Source organism: Cervus elaphus, chromosome 14 (assembly GCF_910594005.1).
Source record: "Cervus elaphus chromosome 14, mCerEla1.1, whole genome shotgun sequence".
NCBI classification, from domain to species: domain Eukaryota; kingdom Metazoa; phylum Chordata; class Mammalia; order Artiodactyla; family Cervidae; genus Cervus; species Cervus elaphus.
The window spans coordinates 37,119,777-37,135,403 of record NC_057828.1 but is presented as its reverse complement, the minus strand read 5'-3'; the positions used below and the strand labels follow the sequence as shown (position 1 = coordinate 37,135,403).

Genomic DNA, 15,627 nt, shown 5'->3' with positions numbered 1-15,627 from the left:
TTTTTTTTTTTGTTTCCTTTACTGTGCAAAAAAACTTTTGAGTTTGATTAGGTCCCATTCGTTTACTTTTAACTTTCACTACTGTGAGAGATTGAGAGATGAATCCAAAAAGATATTGCTATGACTTATGTCAAACAGTGTTCTGCGTATGTTTTCCTCTAAGAGTTTTAGAGTATCCAATCTTACATATAGGTCTTTAATCCATTTTGAGTTTATTTTTGTGTGTGGTATTAAACCATGTCCTAACTTCATTTTTTGACATATAGCTGTCCAGTTATCCCAGAACCATATATTAAAAAGATTATCTTTCATCAATTGTGTAATCTTCCCTCCCTTGTTGTAGACTAACTGATCATAGGTGCATGGGTTCATTTCTGGGCTTTCTAATGTATTATATTGATCTATGTTTCTGTTGTTTTTTCCTGCCAGTACAAGACTGTTTTGACTGCTGTAACTTTGTAGTACTGTCTGAAGTCAGGGAGCCTTTTCCTCCAGCTGTTTTTCCATCTCTCAAGATTGCTTTGACTATTAGGGATCTTCTGTGTCTCCATACAGATTCTAAGATTTTTTTGTTACAGTTCTATGAAAAATGCCATTGGTAATTTATTAAGGATTGTACTGAAGCTGTAGATTGCCTTGGGTACTATAGTTATTCTAACAATATTGATTCTGCCCATCCAAGAACATGGTATCTTTCCACCTCTTTGTGTTGTCCATGATTTCTGTCATCAACATCTTACAGGTTTCAGAGTACAGTTCTTTTGTCTCCTTAGGAAGCTTTATTTATAGGTATTTTATTCTTTCTGATGTGATGGTAAGTGGGATTGTTTCCTTAATTTCTCTTTCTGATCTTCCATTGTTAGTGTATGGAAATACAACAGATTTCTGTATATTAATTTTGCTTCCAATCACTTTATTGAATTCATTGATGAGCTCTAGGAGCTCTAGTAATTTTCTGGTAGCATCTTTAGAATTTTCTATGTAGTATCATGTCATCTACAAACAGTGATAGTTTTACTTTGTCTCCAATCTGGATTCCTTTTATTTCTCTTTCTTTTATGACTGCTATAGCTAGGGCTTCCAAAACTATGTTGAACAAAAGTGGTAACAGTGGACATCCTTGCCTTTTTCCTGATCTTAAAGGAAATGCTTTCTTTGATTATGATGTTAGGTTTATCATATATGGCCTTTATTATGATAAAGTATTTTCCTTCTGTGCCCACTTTCTGGAGAGTCTTTATCTTAAGTGGGTGCTGAATCTCATCGAAAACTTTTTCTGGATCTGTTGAGATGATAATATGGTTTTTATTCTTCAGCTTATTGATGTGGTGAATCACACTGATTGATTTGCAGATACTGAAAAACCTGTGCATCCCTGTAAGAAATCCCACTTGATCACTGTATATGATTCTTTTAATGTACTGTTGAATTCAGTTTGCTAGTATTTTGTTGAGGACTTTTGCAACTATCTTCATCAGTAACACTGGCCTGTAATTTTCTGTGGTATCTTTGCTATTGGTATCAAGGTGATGGCAGGCTCATAGAATGAGTTTGGGAGAATTCTTTCCTCTGCAATTTTTTGGAATAGTTTCAGAAGGTAGGTGTTAACTCTTCTCTAAATGCTGGATAGAATTCACCTGTGAGTCCACCTGATCCTGGACTTCTGTTTGTTGGAAGATTTTTAATCACACTTTCAGTTCCTGTGATTAGCCTGTTCATATTTTCCATTTATTCATAGTTCAGTCTTATGGGATTGCACATTTGTAAGAATTTGTCCATTTTTTCTGTTTCCATTTTTTGTAATATAGTTACCTGTAGTAGTCTTTTATGATTTTTTGTATTTCTGTGGTGTCCACTGTAACTTCTTTTTCATTTCTAATTTTATTGAGTTGAACCCTCTCCCTAATTTCCCTGGCAAGTCTGGTTAAAGGTTTCTCAATTTTGTTTATCGCTTCAAAGAACCAACTTTCAGTTTCCTTGATCTTTTCTACTGTTTTCTTCCTATTTCGTTTATTTCTGCTCTGATCTTCACTATCCCTTTCCTTCTGCTAATTTTAGGCTTTGTTTGTTCTTCTTTCTCTATTTGCTTTAGGTATAAAGTTAGGTTGTTTATTTGTGATTGTATTGCTATCAACTTCCCTCTTAAAATGCCCATCCTGCATCCCATAAGTTTTGGATCATTGTGCTCTCTGTTGAGTGGGGCTACTGTGGCCTCTGGGAAGGTTCATGCCAATGAGTACTCCCAGAATGCTGCTGCCAACGTTTTTGTCCCCACACTGAGCCAAAGCCAGCCCCCATTTCTGCAGGAGACTCCTCAATACAAGCAGGTAGGTCTAACCTAGTCTGTATGAGATCACTGCTTTTTCCCCTGTGTCTTGGTACACATGGGTCCATGTGCACACCTTCCAAGAGCTGAGTTTCTGTTTCCCCCAGTCCTGTGTAATTCCTGCCACTTAGATTCAAAACCAGATTCTCCGGGTGCTCCTCCTCCCATTGCCAGACCCCTAGGCTGGGAAGCCTAACATAAGGCTCAGAACTTTCACACCAGTGGGAAAACTCCTGCCGTGTAACTATTGTGTAGTTTGTGAGTCACCCAACTGGCAGATATGGGATTTGATTTTATCATGATTGTGCCTCTCTTGCCATCTCACTGTGACTTCTTCCTTGTTTTTGGATGTAGGGTATCTTTTTGGCAAGTTCCAGAGTTTTGTCCATGGTTTTGGTGTTCTCATAAGAAATGCATGTCCTTCTACTCCACCATCTTGAGTTTTGTGTCTCTCTATTTGCATCTTGGAATTCCCTGGTGGCTCAGACGGTAAAGCGTCTGCCTACAATGCGGGAGACCCGGGTTCGATCTCTGGGTCAAGAAGATCTCCTGGAGAAGGAAATGGCAATCCACTCCAGTACTCTTGCCTGGAAAATTCCATGGATGGAGGAGCCTGGTAGGTACAGTCCATGGGGTCACAAAGAGTCGGACATGACTGAGCAACTTCAATGTCATGTCATTTGCATCTTATAGTAGCTTAAGATATTTTTAAAATCCTCTGTGGTAGGAAATGTTGGCCACAGTTGAGGGCACCTTTCTCTCTTGCAGCAATTAAGATTAGCTAGTAGGTCTTTGTTAATGGCCTGAATAGAAAAACAGAGTTAAGAGCAGGCAAGGTATTCACCTATAAAAGCTTCCCAGGAACCTCCTTTCAATGATCTCATAGAGCCCTACTTGAGCACAACAGGGAAAGAATCAAGCTTGCATGCTTTAAACTAGCCAGAGTGCAAACACTGCCATTCCAGATGGCATTTTAGCTACTTCTCCCTTGCTCTTTTCACTAAGTTCTGTCACTTATATATACATTTCTCAAAAAGTTATAGTAGGAAACAAAACCAAGTCAGTAAAAGAAAGACCTGGCCTCCTCGATGGCTCAGCAAGTAAAGAATCCACCTGCCAATGCAGGGGACACAGGAGACACAGTTTCAAACCTTGGGTCAGAAAGACCCCCTGGAGGAGGAAATGGCAACCTGCTCCAGTATTCTTGCCTGAAAAACCCCATGGACAGCAAACCCTGGTGGGCTACAGTCCATGGGGTCACAAAGAGTTGGACATGACTAAAGTGACTGAGCACACAAAAGAAAAACCTACTTGTTTATTAGAAGTACCAATCATTCAAACGGAAACTTACTTATTTGAAGATTTTAATGAATCTAGAAAGGTGCCTGACATGGGCTTGTGTGGGTTAAATCAACACCAAAATGATCCATACTAATGGCTGAGAAATAATCATGTGATTGTATGGGAGACACTGAGATGATCCAATTACTTTATCACCCTACCCTATTTAAGGGGGGCTTCCCAGGTGGCACTAGTGGTAAAGAACCCGCCTGCCAATGCAGGAGACATAAGAAACGCAGGTTCGATCCCTGGATCAGGAAGATCCCCTGGAGCTTTTCCGTTATAACTCTTGTGTCAGTAGTGGGAACAAGGGTTACAGTGAGATTTGTCCTACAGAACTTGGAAATGAAGTAAGAGACATTAAGACCAGCTCAGAATGGATCAGAACACAGAATGCTCTAGGGACCTCAAAAATATTCTATAAACAGTTCAGATTAAAAACAATTAACTTAGGATAACTCCTGCCATTAGTATACTTAGCTCCTGATAAAGTCTGAAAGGTTATTATTATTCTGCTGACAGGCACAGATATATCTTTCTGATCAAAAAGGAAAAATACAAGTCTTACAGCAGAGTGAAAAATGACTTGGAAGTGCTAATTTTATTTCCAATTCTCAATTCCCTGTTTCATTTGGCTAAATGGGTTTCAGGAGCAATGCTCACAATCTGGTAAGATTTTCATATTCAAGCAACAATATGAATCATCTTAAGGATCCTTTCTGTTGCTTCATTTTAGTTTAGTGAATGTTCAGATAAGCAGTGTTTGTGGAGCATCTCCTCTGGTTCTGAAGAAAAACAAACGAATTGTAATGGCCCATTTCTCCCAAGGAAACCACAATGTGCTACGTGACCTATGAATATCACCTTATAATGGAAATCAGTGGCTAAACTGAAGGGAGACTCTAATGGAATTTTCAGGCTCTGGTAGAGAACATATTTTGAATAAACAAATTCATTTCTGTTTCAGTTCTTTTTCTTAATAGCATGGGCACAGAGAAAAAAAGAAGAGACAGAGGTAACAGTATCCCTCTTACCTCTGCTGACAATCTCTACTATTAGTTTCTAAAAATATATCTTAAAATAATACAGAGTAGCATGTCACTGGATTTTTTGTTTAAAGTATATCTTTGAGGGCTTTCTAAATATTACTGTTGGAGGTGCTGTATTCTTTTAATAGCTATATAATCTCCCAGTGCATGTATATACTATAACATAATACTATAATTCATTTAAACAGATATCTAATGATTGCATCTACATATTGCTTTGATTCTTTTGCTGTTAAAAGCACTGTTGCAACTGGGGGGAGATGGGTAGAGAACAATAGTGGGTATTGCTCCAATGTCTTCTATTTCTGCTATAGATAATTTGTTGAACATCTAAAACTGGGCTCAGTTTTTTCATCATATTTTACCCAAATAATTTTTTCTAATTTTGAAAACTAGTAAAGTTACTAGAATATATAGCTATTTTGATTGTTTTGCATCAAAAATTTTTGGCACTTGAATCCTGGGTTCAAGGCTTCCTTTGGTTATGACAAATTTTCATAAATTGTGTCTTTAGTTTTTGTTGTTTTTTTTTTCCAGAAATAGTAAATATGTGCATGCTGATTCATTTTCTCTTCCATATTTATCACTTTTTAAAATCATTATAACTTTTGCTCCTCTTATTCTGCTTGCTTTCCTCAATGCTGTCACTTGTTATATTTTTAACCACAGTTTTCAAATGGCATTACTGAGTTACAACTGACATACAAAAGTTGTACACATTTAAGTATTCAACGTTTGAGTCTGCAGATAAGTATACACTCACAGAACCATCATCATAATCTATGCTTACATATTCATCACTTACAAAAGTTTCTTACCGCCCTCTCTATTTACTTTTATGATAAAAAATTTAAGATCTACCCTCTTAATAAACTTTTAAGTCTACAATCGAGTATTGTTAACTATAGACAAAATGCGGAATGACTGATCTCTAGGACTTACTCATCTTGTATAATGAAAATTTCGCCATTCATGGATCACAGACTTGTCATGGCAAAGGGGCTTGTGTAAATCAATGAAGCTACGAGCTGTGCCTTGCAGGGCCAAGATGAATGAGTCACAGTGCAGAATTCTGAGAAAACATGGCCCACTGGAGGAGGGAAGGAGAGCAATTACTGATAGCTCCAGAAAGAATAAAGCGGCTGGGCCAAAGTGGAAATGATCGACACATCAGTTGTGGATGTGTCTGGTGGTGAAAGCAAAGCCCAGTCCTGTAAAGAACAATACTGCATAGGAACCTGGAATGTCAGGTTCACGAATCAAGGCAAATTGGATGTGGTCAAGTAGGAAATGGCAAGAATGAATATAGGCATGTTAGGAATCAGTGAATTAAAATGGACGGGAATAGGTGTATTTAATCCAGATGACCATTATATCTACTACTGTGGGCAAGAATCCCTTTGAGGAAATGGAGTAGCCCTCACAGTCCAAAAAAAGAGCTTGAAATGCAGTACTTGGGTGAACCTCTAAAACGACAGAATGATCTCTGTTCGTTTCCAAGGCAAACCATTCAATATCACAGTAATCCAAGTCTATGCCCCAACCATTAACACTGAAGAAGTTGAAGTTCTAAGACCTAAAAGACCTTCTAGAACTAATACCAAAAAAAGATGTCCTTTTCATCATAGGAAATTGGAACAGGAATTGGAATTGAAAAGTAGGACGTCAAGAAATACCTGGAGTAACAGGCAAGTTTGGCCTTGGAGTACCTTGGAACAAGCCAAAGGCTAACAGGGTTTTGTCAAGAGAACACACTGCTCATAGCAAACACCCTTTTCCAACAACACAAGAGACAACTCTACATATGGACATCACCAGATGGTCAATACTGACATTAGATTGATTATATTCTTTGCAGCTGAAGGTGGAGAAGCTCTATACAGTCAGCAAAAACAAGACTTCGGGCTGACTGTGGCTCAGATCATGAGCTCCTCATTGCAAAATTCAGGCTTAAATTGAAGAAAGTAAGGGAAACCACTAGGCTATTCGAGTTTGACCAAAATCAAATCCCTTATATAGTACAGTAGAGGTGACAAATATATTCAAGGGATTAGACCTGGTAGACAAAGTGGCTGAAGAACTATGGGTGCAGGTTCATAAGGAGGCAGTGAACAAACCATCCCAAAGAAAAAGAAAGCGAAGTGGTTGTCTGCGGAGGCTTTAGAAACAACTCAGGAAAAAAGACAAGTGAAAAGCAAAGGAGAAGAGAAATATATGCCCAACTGAATGCAGAGTTCCAGAGAATAGCAAGGAGAGATAAGAAGGCCTTCTTCAGTGAACAGCACAAAGAAATAGAGAAAAGCAACAGAATGGGAAAGACTAGATATGAAGAAAGTGAAAGTCGCTCGGTTGTGTCTGACTCTTTGTGACCCCAAGGACTATACAGTCCATGGAATTCTCCAGGCCAGAATACTGGAGTGGGTAGCCATTCCCTTCTCCAGGAAATCTTTCCAACCCAGGGATCAAACCCAGGTCTCCACATTACAGGCAGGTTTTTTACCAGCTAAGCCACCAAAGGAAGTTCATTGATAAGAGATGGTAAGAATACATAGAAGAATGATACAAAAAAAGGTCTTAATGACCGAGGTAGCCATGATAGTGTGGGCATTCACCTACAGCCAGACATCCTAGAGTGTGAAGTGGGCCTTAGGAAACATTACTACAGACAAAGCTAGTGGAGGTGATAGAATGCCAGCTGAGCTATTTCAAATTACGAAAGATGATTCTGTTAAAGAACTGCAGTCAATATGCCAGCAAATTTGGAAAACACATCAGTGGCCACAGCACTGGAAAGGGTCATTTTCCATTCCAACTCAAAGAAAGGCAGGGCCAAAGAATGTTCAAACTGCCAGAGAATTGTGCTCATTTCTCATGCTAGTAATGTTATGCTCAAAATCCTTCAAGCTAGGCTTCAGTAATATGTGAACTGAGAACTTCCAGATGTACACAGCTGGGTTTAGAAAAGGCAGAGAAACCAGAGGTCAAACTGCCAACATTCGTTGGATCAAAGAAAAAGCAAGGAATTCCAGAAAAACACCTATTTCTGCTTTACTGACTGCACAAAAGCCTTCGACTGCATGGATCACAACAAATCATGGAAAAGTCTTAAACAGATGGGAATACCAGACCACTTTACCTGCCTCCTGAGAAACATGTAGGTGGGTCAAGAAGCAACAGTTAGAACCTAACATGAACAAGTGACTGGTTCAAAATCAGGAAGGAGAATGGCAAGGCTGTATATTGTTACCCTGTTTATTTAACTTAAATGCAGAATACATCATGCAAAATGCTCGGTTTGATGAATCACAAGCTAAAACCAAGACTGCTGGGAGAAATATCAATAATCTTAGATATGCAGATGATACCACTCTAATGGCAAAAAGTGAAGAGGAACTAAAGAGCCTCTTGATGAAGGTGAAAGAGGAGAGTGAAAAAGCTGGTTTAAAAGGAAAAAGTAGAACCAGTGACAGATTTCATTTGCTTGGGCTCCAAAATTTCTGCAGACAGTGACTGCAGCTTTGCCATTAAAAGATGCTTGCTCCTTGGAAGGAAAGCTATAACATCCTAGACAGCATATTAAAATGCAAAGACATCACTATGCCAACAAAAGTAAGAGTACAGTCAAAGTTATGGTTTTTCCATTAGTCATGTATGGATGTGAGAGTTGGACCATAAAAAAGGCTGAGCACCAAAGAATTGATACTTTAGAACTGTGGTGTTGGAGAAGATTCTTGAGGGTCCCGTGGACTGCAAGGAGATCAAACCAGTCAATCCTAAAGGAAATCAACCCTGAATATTCATTGGAAGGACTGATGCTGAAGTTGAAGTTCCAATACTTTGGCCACCTGATGCAAAGAGCTGACACACTAGCAAATACCCTGATGCTGGGAAAGATTGAAGGCAGGAAGCGAAGGGGATGACAGAGAATGAGATGGTTGGATAGCATCACCAACTCAATGAACATGAGTTTGAGCAAATTCCAGGAGATAGTGAAGAACAGAGAAGCCTGGTGTGCTGCAGTCTGTGGGGTCACAAAGAGTCAGACATGACTTACTGACTAAAAAACAAAACAAAAAATCTTCAATTATCTGGGATAAAAACGTCCAGGAATGCAAATTTTGGAAAGGTAGAATAATAGTTGCAAGTTTATTTTCTTAGGAACTTGTCAAATTATTTTCCAGCATGCCTATAGCAATTTGTACTCCCACCAGCAATGTATGAATCATCTAGTTTCTTTGCATTTTCCCCAGTATTTGCTGTTGCTACTATTTTCTTATTTTAGACATTTGAAGCTGTGTAGTTGCTTCTTATTGTTGGTTCTAAATTTCATTTCCCTTATAAGTATATGTTGAACATATTTTTATATACTTGTCATTTGTCCTGTGAAAAACTTCATTTCTTTTGCCATTTTTTAAACTGCATTGTTTGGTTTTCCAAAGACAGATCATGACAGCTCTTCATATATTCCTAGTAGTAGTCCTTTGTCAAATATATTGTTTGCAAATATTCTTTCCTAATCCATAGCTTGTCTTTTCATTCTCTTAACAGAGTATTTCAGAGAGCAAAAGCTTTTAATTTTGATGATGTCCACTTTTATTTTTTTCCTTTTATATTTTATGCTTTTAATATCTTTTGTTCAAACTTTTTTTTTCTTCAAACTCTTCCTTAACTCTTTATTTTGAAAGTTGCCTCCTAAGTTTTTCTTCAAAGCTTTATCAGTTTACTTTATATTTAAGCTCATAATCCATTTCAGTTAATTTCAGTATGGGAAACATGAGAGGCTGAGGTTCACTTTTCCTCACGAGTGTCCAATTACCCCATCACCTTTCGATGAAAATGCTACCTTTCCTCCTTCAAATTGTGCAATTTTGTCAAAAATCAGTTGGTCATATTTGTATGGGTCTGTTTCTGGTTACTCTATTCTGTTCCATTAATCTATGTATATGTCCCTCTTGACAATACCACACTATCTTGATTACTATACCTATATAATAAGTCTTAAAATTGAGAAGACTGACTCTTCCAACTTTATTTTTCTTTTCTGAAATTGTTTTAGCTATTCTAATTCTTCTGCTTTTCATTATAAATTTCAGAGCATTCTTCCCTATATTTATAAAAAAAATTTTTTGGCGTTTTAATAGAAATTATATTATACCTATATATCAATTCAGAGGAGAACCGACATTGTTAATATTTTGAGTCATCCAATCTATGAACATGGTATGTCTCTCCATTCATTTAAATCTTTGATTTATTAGATCAGCATTGCACAGTTTTCAGCATATATCTTGTTTCATTATGTTTATACATAACATTTCAATTTTATCTTTAGCAGTTGTAAATGGTATTGCATTTTTAATTTTGGTGTTCACAATTTTCACTGCTATGATAATAGAAATACAAGTGAGTTTAAGATTTGTATCATGTATCACATGACCTGGCTGAACTCCATAGTTCTAGGAGCTTTTTCATAGATACCCTGGAATTTTCCACATAATCAACCATGTCATCGGCAAACAGAAACCTCCTCCTTTCTAACTGAATGTCCTTTCCTTTTCTTGAGTTATTGTGCCAGCTAAAATTTTAAGCACTGTGGTGAATGAGGGTGGTGAGGTTAAACATCTTGGCCTTGTTCAGTTTTAGAGAGAACTCCTTTCTCTTCCAAGCTTTGATGTACTGTGCTTTCATTTTCATTCAGTTCTGTATTGTTTAACTATTTCCTATTTGCCTTCCTTTTTGACTCATCATTTATCTGGAACTATGTTGTTTAGTGGCCAAGTGTTTGGAGATTTTCCTATTATTATTTTGTTATTAATTTCTAATTTGTTTCCACCATGGTCAAAAAAACACACTATTTATGGGTTATATTATTTACAGTTTACAGAAAGGAGTTCTATGTCCTAAGATGTAGTCCATCTTGGCACTGTTCCATAAGGATTTGGAAATGTGTGTGTGTGTGTGTCTTCATATACATAATAAGATTGAAGGCAGGAGGAGAAGGGCATAACAGAGGATGAGATAGTTGGATGGCATCACCAACTCAATGGACATGAGCTGGCACAAGCTCCAGGAGATGGTGAAGGACAGGGAAGCCTGGCATGCTGTAGTCCATAGGGCTGCAAAGAGTCAGACATGACCAAGGGATTGAACAAAATATATATCTTACTTATAGAGTATTTTTAAAATATTGATTAGATCCTGCTGGTTGAAGGTGTTGCTCAGTTCTTCTACAACCTTGCTGTTTTTCTATCCAGTTGTTCCAACCCACTTTTGAGAGAGAATTGTTGAAGTCTCAAGCTAAACTGTAGATCTGTCTACTTCTCCTTTCAATGTTATGAGCTGTGCTTGAAATATTTTGCAACTACTTTTTGATGCATACATATTTCAGACTGCTATCTTTTTGCTAGATTGACATTTTTATCATTACATAATGTCCCCCTCTGTTTCTAGTAATTTTTGAACTTGAAGCCTAATTTATATAATATTAATATAGTCACCTATTGTTTCTTTTAATATTTGTATAAATTTTTCTACTCTTCACTTTCTATCTGTTTATTATTGTGTTTGAAGTCAGTTTCTTATAGAGAGCGTATAGTTGGGTCATGTTTTCAAATCCACTCTGCCAAACTCTGCTTTTACTGGTATACTGAGCAATATATTTTTAATGTAATGATTGACTGAAATGTTAGGTCTTAAGTCTGCCTTTGTAATTTTTTTCTATTCTGTTTTTTTGCATATGCTTTAGTTTTCCTGACTTCCTGTGGATTATTTGAATATTTTATAAAATTTCATTTTGATACCTTTACAGTCTTGTTAGGTGAATTTCTGTGAATAATCCTTTTTTGTTGCTTTAAGGTTTTACATTATAGACACATAATTTATCAAAATCTACTTGGGTATCATTATTTTACCAATTTGAGTGACATACAGAAAACTTAACTCACTTTATATATCTTTGTCCTCTCTTTTTTACAATATAGTTGCCTTAAATATTTCCTTCATATACACTTAGCCACATTAGACACAGTTGTAGTTTCTGCTTCAACTGTCAGATATAACACAGAAAACTCAAGAGGAGAAGAAAAATCACTGTATTTACCCATAGTTTCACTTAACATGTTCTTTGCTCCTTTCTGATATTTTACGATTCCATCTTTTATCACTTACTTTCTGTTTATTTTTTAACATTCCAATGCCAATTTATTTTTAAAAGGGTTCTATGTAATTCTATGGTTTCTTTGCCGCCCCCCCAACCTTTTTCATATAATTGTACAACCACTGAATATTACATAGGTTGTAATGACCTGGGTTGGGAAGATCCCCTGGAGAAGGGCATGACAACTCCCTTCAGAATTCTTGCCTGGAGAATCTCCATGTAGCCTGGCGGGCTACAGTCCATGGGGTCGCAAAGGGTCAGACACAACTGAGTGACTAAGCACAAGCACAGTGATCTAATGCTATCACCAGTCATCCAGGAAAAACTGTCCCCTAGCCCAACAACCATCCTGGGGGAATTAAAGCTCCTGAGAAGAGGCCAATTCAACATGGCCTCTACCCTGGTAGGAATGAAAAGATGAAAAAAAAGAAAAAAACAGAAATTGACTAAGAGGTATATGGCCACTGTCTCTTAGGAGTGAGGCTCTGGCTGTTGCCTGGGGCTGTGAAAGTCTGGAGCATGCAGTAGGGCAGACGCAAGACCTTGCAGCCACATCTTCCTCACACCAGTATGTCCATGTCCCAACCTAGGTGTCACAAAAATCCTTCAGCAGGGTTCTCCTCCACTGCTCTGTTATATGCATCTGGTCATAGTTGTCCACACGCTTCACCCTTTATGACAGGTTTTGGATCTCAACCTCCAGCTGAATCTACTGGTATTCAGTTTCTTCCTGAGTCCAGCCTCCACGTAGTATGCACACAGGTATGTGTCCTGCGGGGTATACATCAACACTTGGCCAAGAGCTGGCATCCTTCTGTAGGTACTACCTGTCGATCCATGTGTCCAGATTATTCATGACCCTCTCCTGAATCTTCTCATGAATCCGCTGGTATGTCTGTGCCTCTCTCAAAGTAGAACAAGAATGTCTTGAGGGGTTCCCTAGCCTGGGCTTGCTGTCTCTGATTGACAATGTCAGTGTTCTCCTTGTACTGACTTCATGACTCAGTACTCGCTCCAGTGGGTCTTCCAATCTCCTAGACATATCCAGCAAAAGTCATGTTACACTCGGAGCATTGCATGTAATTGCAGTCTTCATTCTTCTCAATGCAGATGTTGTGCCTGGGACAGTCTTTAGTGTGAGCACTAATGTAGTGGCTGACTCAGAGTCATCTGCACACTTTGAGATCCATTTCCAGATTGTGGCGCAGTCTGCGGAGGCATGATACGTCTGATGACACTTAACAGAAGGCTTCTTGCACCACTGGCACTGTACTTGGTGAGCTCATGGCTCCTGTACCCGGATAACCATGGGGCAGTCTGCACCAGGACACAGCTGGAGCTGGCAGTGACTCCACGAAGTCCCTGAAGAGGTAGTACCTGTATTTGTCTCTCGATTCTTCACTGAGCAGCAACGGAAACATGAAGTCCTCTGGTGTTCGAAGCGGGCAGTCCTGAGCCATGCAAGCGACACCCACACCCAGACCATCCTTGACAAGTACTGAGCAGTGCTTCTCCCAGCGGCTGTGGCAAAACTGGTGCTGACAGGCTACCGAGAGTGGGTTTTCCTTCCGCACAAACTGCATACGCACTGTGCAGTGGTGAGGGGATGGGCTGTGGGGACATGTTTCAATGAACGGACTGAACTCGAGTCTCAACGAGAAGCTGAGCAGATTGTATTAGTGCAGCATCTCTGTGACTTGCCAGTAGAAATTAATTAATGTAAGTTTAGCAACTCAATGAGGTACCTAATAAGCTGGTCATGTGCTCACCAAGGGCTCCCTTGGACTCCTTGAAGCTGCTCAGCTTCTCTTGACACTCCAGTTCAGCCTAGTCCATCAATTCAAACTAATTGCAGGTCCCTAAACACATCATCTTTTCTTTAAACTGCACTTTTTTTTTTTGCATACATTTTTTCTTCTTTCTGCCCTGTGGACCTTCTCCACCTCATAAATGCCCAATCATATTTCAAAATTTAGTCCCATTGTCCAGTTAACAGGAAATATTCCCTGATTCACAAGCTTGATTTATTTGTCTTCTGCTTTCCCTTAATAGCCTTTCCAGGCTTCTATCATAATACTCATCATGTCGTACAGTAACATCTAGTAACCCTCCTCAACAATTAGATTCTATACAACTCATCCAGTTTTATAGTTTCAGCTTCTATGGCACAGTAGTTGTTAAATAAGTGCTTAACAAAAGGGTGCCTATCTCACTTATTGACTGAACAAATATTTACAGAGTAACCTCAAAGCATATTTACAAAGCACATGGGTTCCTGAGTCCTTCTTCTAAGTGAAGGAAGCCTTCATCACACCTCATTTTTTCAGGTGCATCAGAGATCAAACAGACTCTCAAACAATCTGCTTAGACGGGAGGCGAGGAATGGCAGGGAAGATAACAGGGCTGAGGCATGACTGTGCCTGGTGCTACTTAAGTGAGGGGAGGAGCCATGGAGGCAAGGGGGAGCACAGAAGCACCTTCCACCCAGTGCACCCACATTGGAAGGGGGTGGTGTCATCACTTATCCAAACTCAGCAGGAATTCTCTCTCAAGGAATTTCTTATCTCACCAAGGAAGATATCATTAGAACATATGCAAAGGTTAAAGGAGCAGTGCATCTCAGTCTTCTATCTCAGTTTTTATGTTCTAGTTAATTGCAAATGGGGCTTCCCTGGTGGCTCAGAGGGTAAAGCATCTGCCTGCAATGCGGGAGACCCAGGTTCGATTCCTGGGTCAGGAAGATCCCCTGGAGAAGGAAATGGCAACCCACTCCAGTATTCTTGCCTGGAAAAGCCCATGGACAGAGAAGCCTGGTAGGCTACAGTCCATCGAGTCGCAAAGAGTCAGACACAACTGAGCAACTTCACTTAATTGCAAACACATATGAAAATCTCCCTTTAAAATCAAATGCTGGGGCTTCCCTGGTCCAATGGTTAAGAATCCGCCTTGCAAAGCAGTGGACACGTTTGATCACTGGTCCGGGAGGATCCCATATGCCGTGGAACAACTAAGCCAGGGTGTGGCAACTTCTGAGCCCACACGCTGCAACTACTGAAGCCCAAACAGCTAGAGCCCGTGTTCCACAACATGAGAAGCCATGGCAACGAGAAGCCTGTGCACCACAACTAGAGAAAGCCCGCATGCAGCAACAGAGACCCACCACATTCAATAAATACCTAAATCTTTTCAAAAAATCAAATGCCACATTAGCAAGTAGGGTTCATATGTACAAGTGTTTGTAAATGAGAAGTATGTATTTTAGGGAGCACATATGCAATAAAGTCTCACCCACAACTGCTATAGGCAAGATGATCAAGAGAAAAATAGCAGCAGCTGATGCCAAATGTGCAACTCAGATGGTTTGAAAATAAAGTAGCATTCCAAAGAACGTGGGCAAACTTCCCTCAGACACAGTCCACTAGCCAACAGATTAAATTTTTAAGATACATGAATAACTTCTCTAACAAACGCTTACCAAAAGATAGCAATGACTTAGAAAATTAGCATAGTAACACGAAATCCAAATACCTAAACATCTCTCCCATTATTCACTATCTCTGAGTGCAAAATAAAAATCTTCTGTTTCATTTTTTTTTATTTTTGCAAAGTAGAAAGGAAATTTTGGCCTCTTCTCAAGTTTGATTTATTTTAAAAAAAGAGAAGAAGAAAAACAAATGTTGTATATTAATATGTATATAGCTATACACATATACATATATATAGATCCAACCAGTCCATCCTAAAGGAAATCAGTC

The 15,627-nt window shown here is 38.9% G+C and overlaps 1 protein-coding gene, 1 long non-coding RNA gene and 1 pseudogene across 8 annotated transcripts in view; 1 reads left to right on the top strand and 2 right to left on the bottom strand.

Moving 5' to 3' along the window:
* The window catches only part of RGS7 (regulator of G protein signaling 7), a 469,633-nt gene that overhangs the window by 366,525 nt on the left and 87,481 nt on the right, over positions 1-15,627 (bottom strand). The gene's annotated exons all lie outside the window — the stretch shown is intronic.
* Positions 2,783-15,627, top strand: part of LOC122707760 — a 30,472-nt gene continuing 17,627 nt past the window's right edge. The window contains exon 1 of the long non-coding RNA XR_006344906.1: positions 2,783-2,822. This is a non-coding gene — a long non-coding RNA (uncharacterized LOC122707760). The remainder of the gene's footprint in view (positions 2,823-15,627) is intronic.
* LOC122707759 lies at positions 10,897-14,582 on the bottom strand (annotated as a pseudogene).